Genomic DNA, 13,147 nt, shown 5'->3' on the forward strand with positions numbered 1-13,147 from the left:
TAGTAATTGCTTTTTTAGTTAGTGAAAGGACAAATGACTAAACCAAGATAAGATTTTCTTATAAACCTCTATAGTCTCCACATTTAATATAACTACATTGAGTATAACTTTCCAAAAAAAAAACAAGTAACAGTTTATCTCCAGTCACAAAAAAAAAAACTATGTGAGTATTTTTGGAAAAAATGATCTCACAACACCCCTTTTTTGTTTTAATTTTTTGACTGTTTTTTTGGGGGGCCACACTCTGCTGTGCCCTCCGCTGGAGTCCAGACTTGCCTGGGATTGCTCCCAAGCCTACAAGTTAAGCAGCCTGCCCGCTGTACTGCCTCTCCAGCCTCTTTAGTCTGATACTCAATTTAATTTTCTAAACTCAGCTCTCATACCTCTAAAACAAGAGCTGAAAGACTCACCCAAACAATTGTTCAAATTAAATGGTACAAATGTGGATAAGGACTGGGAATTGTAGCTCAATAGTACAGAAATTACCTGGCATGGGCTGATACCCAGTAAGTACCTCAGGAACAGATAAGTCAGCAAACTGCTAACACAAAACACAAGCAAGGTATCCAAATCTTCATTCTTATCATTATAAATATGTCTTATAATTTGTATTTATTTTTATCATTATAAATATATCATAATTCATATGCAGTATTTTTATCATCGAGTTGAGAAGAAAAATAAAAGTTAAACTACAGTGGTAAAGAATAAAGGAAATAGAAACTGAAAATAAAAACATATCATTATTTTACAATGGTTATTTAGACCCTATCAAGTATTTATAAATAATTCTAATTTCCAGTTTCACATGTAAAGAAGGGCCTGGGTTTGATTCCTCCACCCCTCTCGGAGAGCCTGGCAAGCTACTGAAAGTATCCAGTCCGCATAGCAGAGCCTGGCAAGCTACCCATGGCGTATTCGTTATGCCAAAAACAGTAACGATGCGTCTCACAATGGAGACGTTACTGGTGCCCTCTCGAGCAAATTGATGAACAATGGGGTGACAGTGACAGTGAATATAAAGAACTTGAAAGTCACTACTTGATAATTAAAAACAAACAGATACAAGTAACTCCTAGTCAGTTGGTAAGAGCAGGGTGAACACAAGGAAAAGACTTTATCTCAAGAGTGGAGGAAACAATGATGAACACCTTTTCATATGCTGACGGACTTGTATGTTTTCTTTGCCGAAATATGTGTTCATATTCTCTCATTTCTTGGACAAAATTACTGAGTTGTTTCTCTTTTTTTCCTTAGAGTGTGTGTGTGTGTGTGTGTGTGTGCGGTGTTGCCACATTAGGTGGTGCTCAGGGCTGACTCCTGGCTCTGTGCTCAGGAATCACTCGTGGTAGGTCATAGGGAACAGATGATAAAAGACGCTGGAAATCAAACCCAGGAAGGCAGCATATAAGGCAAGAACCTAACCCCTGTATAATTTCTCCAGTTGCAAAGTTAGAGTTCTCTATTATGCTTTGAAAGTTCTTTATATGCCTTCCATGTTGTCCTTCTGTCAAATACATGGCATGCAAATATTTTCTTTCCATCAGGTCAGTCATTTTATTATGAATTCTTTAGTTTGATATAGTCCCATTTGTTTATTTATGTTTTTGTTTTCTTTCTCAGTGGAGCTTAATTGAAGACTCCTCCAAAGCCCTTATTCTGGAGAGTTCAACCTATTGTTTCCTTGATATATTTATTGAATTCCTGATTGATCTTGAGGTCTTTGGTTCATTTCTTTTTTTTTTTTTTTTTGCTTTTTGGGTCACACCCAGCGATGCTCAGGGGTTACTCCTGGCTTTGCACTCAGGAATTACTCCTGGCGGTGCTTGGGGGACCATATGGGATGCCGGGGATCGAACCCGGGTCGGACACGTGCAAGGCGAACGCCCTACCCGCTGTGCTATCGCTCCGGCCCCTCTTTGGTTCATTTTAAATGAAATTGTTCGTTGGTATAAGATTTTTTTTACATGCAATTATCCAATTTTCCCAGCACCATTTACTGAATAGGTAAATCAAATATCTTTATTTATAGTTATATTGGGACTGGAGCAATAGCACAGCAAGTAGGGTGTTAACCTTGCACGCAGCCGACCTGGGTTCAATTCCTCCATCCCTCTTGGAGAGCCCGACAAGCTACCGAGAGTATCCTGCCTGCATGGCAGAGCCTAGCAAGCTACCTGTGGCATATTCAATATTCCAAAACCAGTAACAACAAGTTTCACAATGGAGACGTTACTGGTGCCCAAATCGATGAGCAACAGGATGACAGTGATACAGTGACAGTGATTGGATGCTCATCTCAAGGATTAGTTTCATGGAGAATTTCCCAATTGCTAAATTGCCCAATGGTCTGGAACCCTCCCTTTCTAAATGTGCTACTCTGTTCTCTTTTCTAGTTAAAATTTTTCTTGGGACTGGAGGGAGATAGTACAGGGGTTATGACTATTGCCTTGCATGTGTCTGGCCCCAGTTTGATTCCTAGCACTGCTAGGAGTGGTTGCTGAGCACAAAAACAGTTGCAAGCCCATATTATGGTTGGATGTTGCTACACACAAAAAACAAACCAAAACGAAACCCTGATTCTTATGACCAGGCAGGCAAGATATGTGTTTAGCCTGGGCCTTCTATTTCTATTTCTGTCGCAATTTGCTCCTAAGTATCTCACCACTTCCATAGCACAGGAGGCTATGAAAACTTCCATTCCCTGCTTTTCATTTTGAAAGAATCTTTGGAGTCCTCATACTTCTAAAATTAAGGTATGAAATTAAAAACTTACTCCTGGTAATCTGCATCATGTTATTTATTTATTTATTTATTTATTTATTTATTTATTTATTTATTTAGCAAAAGTACCTAGAAGGTGTCACTTCACTTGCATTACTTGTCATCCCGTTGTTCATCGATTTGCTCGAGTGGTGCCAATAACGTCTCCATTCGTCCCTGTCCCGTGTTAGTGTAAGCCAATGACGTCCTGTCACTCCAGGAACACTAAGAGCCTCAAATTGTTTGCTCAGGGTCTTGACGAAGAAGTCTGACCATCTTGTAGGTCAGACCTGGGCCCCACGAAAACAGGATAAGAATGCTATGCAATTCATGTCTCCCAAAATGGAATCAAAAGAGTTGTGCTTGGAGTATCAGGTTTCACTCAAGTGAGAGAAGGAATCCCGAATTCCAGCCTGTGTTGAGAATCAGGGATGCTGTCTTGTTTGCCAAGGTGTCAAAATTCAGATGGACCAGACACATAATGCTATTTGGAGTCGACAGCTGGACTAGAGCTGTTACCAACTGGACTCCACGGGACCTCAAAAGAATGCCTGGCCGCCCACCTACGAGATGGTCAGACCTAGAAGGTATCCACCAAAAATCATAGCAATAACTGAGTCTAAAATAAGGCCTTTGTCAAGAGCTGGATGTCAGTCAAAATCATCAGTGATCAATTCTGTTGAGTGAAGTATTTGTGGTTCTTTTTAGTATAAAGATCTTTACTAGAAAATTCTACCTTGGTTCAGTTGAAGTAAAAAATTACTATCTCCCCAAGAGGGCCATCACCTTTTCCAAATTATAAGCTTCTAAGATAGAAAGAGAACTGGTTGTAGAAAATATCAAGAAGCCAATGACATTAGTATATCAGAGAACTTGCTTCAAATAAAACAGTGTCCAGCCTAAAAATTCTTCTGGGCCAGCTTTTGATTACAAACTATTCCCAACCCCATCACCAAGACAGCAGAATATTTCTAGCCCTGGCATTTTCACAATCTGCCTGTGATAAGACCTTTTTTGAGTTGGTGCTAATGAGCAACTCCTCCATCTTATACCACGCACTGTCCCGTGTTCACTAGACAGGCAATATTTTATAGAGTGCTGTTCACTACAACAATTCCCAACAAGCCTGCACAATCTTTCTCATTGTGTGTGGTTCCTGTTACTGAATATGTTGCCTGATGTAAAACAGGGAAGTTGCTAGATTGCCCAGGTGAAATCCTATTAATAAGAATGAGATGTCCTGGCCAGAAAACCTTTTTAAAGACAACTCGAGACCACAACACTTTACCCTTGCGCTCTGTTCTTCTAGATCCTTCCACAAGTTCCTTTCCTTCAAAACTTTGATAAGAACCATGCTTGTCTTTAACACAAGCATTGTGTTTTGTTGATTTCTTAATCTTAGAGAGTTCTTTTCAGTTCTGACAAAAGGGAAAGGGCAGACAGTGTGTGCACCATTGAAGTTTTTTGATTACAAAACTCAGAGGGAAAAGTTTTCTTACGATTAGGGCTTTTTAACTAATTCTGATGAACTTAATGAAACTATATCCTATATCATCATAAAAGATGGTTTATATTAAGCAATATTTGCATTGACGCACAAGAAAAAGTTCCCCAACTATTTAGCATTCTTTTCAGTCAAGTTAATAATCAAAACAGCATAAATAGGTCATCAATAAGAGATAAATTTATGGCCAGGGAAGATAACTCGAAGGACTAAAAACATGCTTTTCCTGCAGGAGCCCTGGATTCCATCTAGTTCATCATAGTCCTCTGAGCACTGCTACAAGTGATCTCTGAGCTCTAAGCCTGGAATAGTTACTGAGCACCACTGAGCATTTCCCAAAATAAATAATGTATTTAATAACACATGACTGGAATGAGGGGGGGGGTCCTACAGATAAAATTATGCGGATTTAATCTTCACTCAGACACACATCTCTAGGTAAAGAACCTGAAGATTGGAGGAGTAAATTCCGGGAGTTCACAGAATGGGCGGAGGGACACATTGCATAACAAAATCTGTTTCTGAATATATGTTTGCCTTAAGAACAAAACATATATTTTTTGTTTTGTTATAAATAAAAATATAAAACATAAAAATCAATTCAGGAGGTATCATTGAATATAGGTAATCTGCACTAAGGAACAGTAATGATTTCTCATAATGTGTTAGAACTTAAATTAACTTTTGTTCCTATATGAAGATGACATTTATTGCAAAGACTTAATCAGGACATTGATTAAAAAAAATCTGATCCTTATTTTCGGGAGACTTCCCACACTTGACTACTCTCTCAGTTAAAAGTGAAATGGTAGATTATTGATTTAATATATTGACTTCAAACAAAAGCAATCAGTGAATCCAAGCACAAGCAGGGTTTATTCAGAAACAAAGCAACAGAGGGGAGGATAGATTGGATACTCCCTTTCGGTAACCTCACAGATCCTCGTCACTGGCAGTCACTCAAAGGCCAATCAATTGAGAGACAAGGTGATGGGCAAAGAAAGAGCTTTATTGGCAAGTAGCCAGCAGGTTGGAAGATGGTAAACTCATGTCCAGCTCTCAAAGTAAACTTCTTGCTTTCATGATCACAAGAAGTGGTTTTTAGAGACAAAGAGACAAAGAAACATCTACTTTTTTGGAAGGGGGTTGTTACAGACTGGAGGGTGGTCAGTAAATTTCCTCATGGTCTGCTTCCTGGAGGCACACTTCATTAATTATAAGTTTAGACACAGGTTTCTGAGTAATGGTTGAAAATGTCCTTATCTTTGACTCTTTGTGAAAGGACAAGGACAACTGTTATGATCCAGAAGAGTTTCCTAGTCTTAAAATTTTGAATTAATTTTAGGTCTGGTTTGATTTCTAGTCCCACACTTATGAAAAGAGACTCTAAATGCAAATGTAGGTGTCACAACATAAAATTTTTCAAATTAAAATATTTGAAGTGAATAAAACTGTTTCATTGGGTTTAAAGACTAGAGATATGGCTCAAATGTTCAGTGTGCATGCTTTGTATATTAGAGGTCTGATTTTAGTCTCTGGCAATGCTTAGTTCCCTGAATCATGGCCAGGACTGACCCCCTATCACTGAGTTAGGAGGAATCTAAGTACTGCTGGGTGCGGTTCCAAAAGCATACTTATATCCACATCTAGATATTTGTAAAAGATTGAGTTCCTTAAGGATATATGCCAGAGCTTACTTGATGAAGCATGAAACCTAGCACACAGTAGACATTTAAAGGTCTCTTTTTCAGTTTTGAATTTCAAATAGTTCCAATGTTGAGCCAGTGAGATAGCGTGTACAAACAAGAGTGTACACTTCGGATATGGTAGGTCTGGGTTTGGCTTCTGGTACTGCATGGCCCAAAGACTGTGAGAAGGGCCCCAAGAAACCCAGCAGCAGGTGTTACTGAGTACCACCAGGTCTGACCTAAATGTTTTAAATAAATAAAATTTAAAACTAGTCTCACAGTAACATTTTCTACATATTTTTTTTCTTTTTGATGATGATCCTTAAATAATGAAGCCAAAATAATTATGCAGGATGAATTTAATTAAAATATAAATGCATACATTTAAATCTTAAGATCTGTATATATGAAAATTGAAAATATTGGTCAAAGAAAATTGTTATCTATTTTTATAATTAAGAGTTGGTGATTTAAGGCAGAAGAACCAATTTTGAATGTACTAACTTGTGAATGTAAATTTATAGACCAACATATTTTGATTATGGAATGGGACTTCATAATCTTTTGAATTTAATTATCTGAATGACAGATTGTTCTCACATATATTATTTCATCTCACTATATTTTCAAACTCCCTAACTTATTTCTTTTAAATAATCAGGCAAATGATTTTTTAACGACAGGTCAGTACATTTCTAACAGCTTGTTCAATTTAAAAGGTTGTTGGAAAGATGTTATTAAAATTCTGAGATAATTCTGCATTAACACTAATTTATACTGATTTTGACAGCTTTTCAGTAACATGATGTAGCAGTAAAATTAGTATAAATCACATCTCAATTTTATTTTAAAAGTCCTGAACCTACCTCTGGAGTAACAGACATTTCTATAAATTACCTAGTTACCCACAAGGCACTGAGCTGAGCTACACACTTGGATAATGTGTGATATAAATGTCATGTTACATTTATGCATCACTGATTCAGTCATGCCTGAGTCTTCTATTTTCTTTTAGCGCCATGAGGCTAACTTCACATAGATAAGGTTGCACTGTCTTTAAATTCCGCAGAAGGAGGAGTCACATTATTTCATCCATTCAAACTACTTGTTATATCTCTCCCACCCCTCCCACCCCACCATGCTCTTTCCTGTGTTATAATCCTACAACATTCTTGGGACTCTTAGCTCATGAACTCTCCATTTTCTATATCTTCTTTTTATTGTCCTGCATTTTTCCACTTCATGATCCATGCCTACATTCCATGATCCATTGTCATGTAGTTGGAGATCCTGTTCTATAATTTCCCCATACTTGAATTGGCAATTCTAGTATACAGGAAACAGCTAAAACAGAACAAAGCCTCAAACAACTGGGGAGGTTGATTTCAATATAAATGTATGCTTATATCCAATATATTAGTAAAAATCCATCTTTTCTACCATTGCCACTGGTTTTATATTTTGGATGGTGGAGAATGATGGGTTGGGTTGTGCCCAGAAATACTTAGAGTTTCTGTGTCCAGAAGTCGCTCCTGGTTGTTAGTATGAGGCAAGTAGGGGCAATGCTTCCAGTGCCAGGGATCAAATCCAAAATAGGGTCTGTCCCATGCAAATCAAGGGCCTTAAATTTTTATATTGTTTCTGTGGTTTGCCACCATCTTCCTTTAACTTTTAGTTTATTTATTTGTGTATTTGAGGGCCTTCACTGACAGTACTCAGAGATCACTTTTTGAACCCAGTAACAAAATTGAGTGAAAAATGGCATGGGAATTAGGGGAGCAGGTAGGAGATATTAGGAATATGCCCCTAAGGAAAGAAATTATTGGATCAAATGTCACAAGGGTGTACCTAGATGGTATTATTACCTGCATGACCTAGGCTCTATGGGATAATATAGATGGCCTAACACCAGAAGTGAATCATTTCAGCATCCGAGGCAGATTCTGCTGACCTGCTGAATTTAAACTCAACAACAAAACTATATACTCATTCATTTTGTTGATTTTGTTAGAAAGGTATTCATAAAGGAAAAGTTTCTTCCTTTTTCTGGAGTCCAGGTTTAGGAGACCCCTCCCATAATCTGGGAGGACCAAAGCTTTCTTTTCTCTTCCTTTTCTTCCCTTAAATAAAATTTGTTCTGCATTTTGCCCTAAGATACTTAGTCCTCAGTTTCAGATTTGACACCCTCAGGACAAGAACCTGAGCACCTGTGTCTGCACATCTCTCTGACCCCAAGCTCCTTTCCGATACCTACACTGATTCTGGTGGCCAACTTTTGCTGTCCTCCTCCCAACAATATAAAATCTGAACAATTCATACAGAGATATTAGTATAATGTTACTTTCCATCATTTCCAGGTTTAAAAGCCTCTAATGGCATTCCTTGCCCTTCAGTAGCACTCTATACTCCATAAGGAAGTGAACAATACTCTACCAGATTTTACTGACTTTTAACTGCCTCTCATTCTTACCTTGGCTGTTTCCTTATCACTGCATTGTCTCAATTTCTTCCTGTCCTTGTCTCATTACTTCTTTCTTTTAGTATACACCCTACAGTTAACTAAGGAAGATGTTGGAACTTTAACTGTCAGAGAAATGTTTTCAACAAGGCAGGCTCATTCAATTAAAATAAAGTGAGCTGTATTTTACTGAAATAGGTAATGTTGCAGAGTTCCGAGCAAGAGATAATTGCTTCCACAGGCCACATTATTTTTATTTATGTTTTTATTAATTTGTATTGTTTATTACCATGTGCAACTCTATAGGCCATATCCATTCTGTTTTTGTTTGGATTATTTTTTTTTTAATTTATTTATTTTTAATTAGAGAATCACCGTGAGGGTACAGTTACAGATTTATACACTTTTGTGCTTATACTTCCCTCATACAAAGTTTGGAACCCATCCCTTCACCAGTGCCCATTCTCCACCACCCGTAAACCCAGTGTCCCTCCCACCCTCCCCAATCCCATCTCCCCCCCACCCCACCCTGCCACTGTGGCAAGGCATTCCCTTCTGTTTTCTCTCTCTAATTAGCTGTTGTGGTTTGCAATAAAGGTGTTGAGTGGCCGCTGTGCTCAGTCTCTAGCCCTCATTCAGCCCGCAACTCCCTTCCCCCACATGGCCTTCGACTACAATGTAGTTGGTGATCGCTTCTCTGAGTTGACCTTTCCCCGGAACGTGAGGCCAGCCTCGAAGCCATGGAGTCAACCTCCTGGTACTTATTTCTACAGTTCTTGGGTGTTAGTCTCCCACTCTGATATTCTATATACCATAGATGAGTGCAGTCTTTCTATGTCTGTCTCTCTCTTTCTGACTCATTTCACTCAGCATGAAACTTTTCATGCCCATCCACTTGACTACAAAATTCTTGACCTCCTTTTTTCTAACAGCTGCATAGTATTCCATTGTATAGATGTACCAAAGTTTCCTCAACCAGTCATCCGTTCTGGGGCATTCGGGTTTTTTCCAGATTCTGGCTATTGTAAACAGTGCTGCGATGAACATACATGTGCAGATGTTGTTTCGATTGTACTTTTTTGCCTCTCTGGGATATATTCCCAGCAGTGGTATTGCTGGGTCAAATGGGAATTCAATATCTAATTTTTTGAGAGTCGTCCAAATTGTTTTCCAGAAGGGCTGAACCAGTCGGCATTCCCACCAGCAGTGAAGAAGGGTCCCTTTCTCCCCACATCCTCTCCAACAGCGGTTGCTTTTGTTCTTTTGGATGTGTGCTAGTCTCTGTGGTGTGAGGTGGTATCTCAAAGTTGTTTTGATCTGCATCTCTCTGATGATTAGTGATGCAGAGCACTTTTTCATGTGCCTTTTGGCCATTCGTATTTCTTCCTTGGTAAAGTTTCTGTTCATTTCTTCGCCCCATTTTTTGATGGGGTTGGATGTTTTCTTCTTGTAGAGTTCAACCAGTGCTTTATATACCATTGATATCAACCCCTTATCTGATGGGTATTGTGTAAATATCCTTTCCCATTCTGTGGATAGTCTTTGTATTCTGGTCACTGTATCTCTTGCGGTGCAGAAGCTTTTTAGTTTAATGTAGTCCCATTTGTTGATCTCTGTTTTTACTAGATTGCTTAGTTCCGTGTCACCTTTGAAGATACCTTTATCTTCAATATCGTGGAGGGTTTCGCCGACCTTGTCTTCAATGTACCTTATGGTTTGTGGTCTAATGTTGAGGTCTTTAATCCATTTTGATCTGACTTTTGTGCATGGTGTCAGGTCAAGGTCTAAACCCATTTTTTTGCATGTGGTTGTCCAGTTGTGCCAGCACCATTTGTTAAAGAGGCTTTCCTTGCTCCACTTCACATCTCTTGCTCCCTTATCAAAGATTAGATGGTCATACATTTGGGGTTGTGTGTAGGGATATTCCACCCTGTTCCATTGGTCTACGGCTCTGCCTTTGTTCCAGTACCATGCTGTTTTAATTGTTACTGCTTTGTAGTAAAGTTTGAGGTTGGGGATGGTGATGCCTCCCATCATCTTTTTCCCAAGAATTGTTTTAGCTATCCTTGGACGTTTGTTATTTGTTTGGATTATTTTTTTTCCTAAAGTGCAATCTCCTTTTACATCTGTCTTCTCCTTTGTAGGTTGTTTTATATATCTTTCACATTTAGTTAATATTCAATTCTTTCCTTTTGGAGACCTGTATATGGAGTTCCTTACAGCTTTAGCTAAAGCATATAACTCTTTCTCTGAATGTGAAAATGTGCAAATAAGCCGGGGTCCTTATATCTACACGTTAATCATATTAAAAATCCCTTGAGAAACGATAGCTATGAAGGAAAATATGCAGGCTTTGTTATCTTGAGCAAGTCAAAAATTCTAATTTTATTTTCGCTAATAAAAATTCTGGCCCTTCTCGTCTATAAATCATTGTAAAGCAAATTACATCAGGGAGTATTTTACAAATTATATTTGTTAGAAAACAATTTGTAATAGACAAAGAGATATAATAAAATGTGTCATCAAGGTCATTTTTCTCAAAGTCATAGCAGAAAGCCAAAACAGATAGGTATATATTTTTTAAAATGATAAACCAATGAAGTGTTTCAGTGGTTTTCCAAATTTTCCCACAAGTTCTTTCTCTTTCATTATTCTCTTCTGTAAAAAATGACAATTATGAAGCTCAGAGAAGATGGTGAGTATTTTACTTTAACGTTTTACTTGCTAAGTAAAATAGAATAGTTTTAAAAGTCAACTTATTGCAGAAACTTTAAACTATGAGTTTTAAAAGATATTGTGTCTTCTTTTTATCAGCAGGCCAATTTTCATCTAACATTTTTCAAAAACTGTATTTTCTAAGCCGTTTTCATGTACTTAGCATTATCATGTTTTATAGCTTGAATAGTATTAGGTTCACAAAAATCCCAATAATATTGTTTAGGCCCCAATAATTTATTTGTAGTCTTCTATTATTCTTATACCTAGATAAAGATGTATTTAATAAAAAGTTGTTCTATATATTTTTTTAAATGTTTGGTTTGCTGGCTTTACTCAGAGGGAATTCTTGGCTCTGCACTCAGGAATCATTCCTGGAAGACATGGGGTACCATATAGGGTTTCAGGAATTAATCCCCAAATCAAACCCAGGGATTGAACCCGGGTCAGCTGTGAGGAAGCACCCTACCCACTGCAAAAATCCCTCTAGCTCAGTATAGACTTTTCAATCTGAGGCTACCCTAATACTTACAAAATATATCTCTTAATATGTGGCTTGCCATTCTAGATAGAAACCCAAATTGCATTTCCTTCTATGTTTGGGGAGAGAAGTGACTGGTTGAAAGAGTAAAACATAAATGCAGGGTGTGATTTTTTGAGGCCCCATGTTTCCTGATAGGCATATAATTGCTGTTAGCAATGTACTTGTCAAAAGTTCAAAGCTATAGCATAAGTGAAATAAGTGTTTATAGATATCAGACCTTACAGCCAGTGAAATTGAAACAAACATGCTTAAGTTGCTCCTTAGAGATGCACACAATTAATTGAAGACAGATAATTGCAAGTGTAATGACTTCTGGTACACTAAGTACCTGTTTACAAATCAAATTATTCAATTTGGAATTTTAAGCATGTGCTCTCTATGCTCAATTAACCCCTTATGGCTATGCATAAACACCTGGTTTGTAAAAGTAAAGACTTTAATATTTTTTAATAGCACTCAATTTATTATACATATCTTTACAATAGTGTGAAACTAAAATTGGACATAATTTCTTAAGACATGTATTCTTCTAAGTATCCTTCTGAGTCATTTGTTGATATGTAGCTTACACATTTTTTTGTAAAATTTCTACTTTATCACTTATCAATGTAGACCACATATACTCCAAAAGATATTAAAACATACTTCTCAGGATATTTAACAATATCTGAAAAGGCAATTTTCTTATGGCATTTATGAATTGAAAACAATTTTTTTTCTGAAAATATACTTCATAGTGTGAAAATCAGGAACATAATTTATTGCCTTCATCCTTTATATAAGTATTACTGCACACCATAGATTAATACCATGGAGTCATCTAGATCCTTGGAAAGATGATCTTCACTTTTGACACAAGATTAGATAAATCTGTTTGTTAAATTTTATTGATTTGGAGGCTACAACCAGTAGTGTTGAGAGCTACTCTTGGCATGGTGTTCTGAGGGATAAGATGATGCTGCAGATTAAATCCAGGCCTCCACGTGTAAATCTTGGGCTCCAGCCTTTTCACCACCTGATCTCACAATGAAATAAGCTGATCTATAACCAAAAATGCAGTAAGAGACTTAAGAATGATGTCATAGGCTCAATCTCTGAAGTCATATAAGCTCTATAACCTACTCCAAACCTTAGGAAATTAATGTCATCACTTAAATCCTAGTCTTATTTATCTTTCAGTGTATCACTATAGAATCTAGATCAGGTAGTAATGTAAGAACTGTAAAAGGCCTATCCTATTATTTTTAACATGACTTATTTCTATCATCTTTATAGATAGATAAAATGGGGGAGCAGTGGTGAGACTTGTGAATATTTTGGCAATACCACATGTAAAGTAAAATCCTTTGGTAATGTGGAGTTGTCAAGATTCCATCATCCCTAATTTCATCTCTGAGAAAATTTTAATCAATTTTCTCAAATATGTTTTTTTTTAATGGAAAGAATAGGACAAGGTCATTTTTGAAAGATAGTAT

The sequence above is a fragment of the Sorex araneus genome, chromosome 1 (assembly GCF_027595985.1).
Source record: "Sorex araneus isolate mSorAra2 chromosome 1, mSorAra2.pri, whole genome shotgun sequence".
NCBI classification, from domain to species: Eukaryota; Metazoa; Chordata; class Mammalia; order Eulipotyphla; family Soricidae; genus Sorex; species Sorex araneus.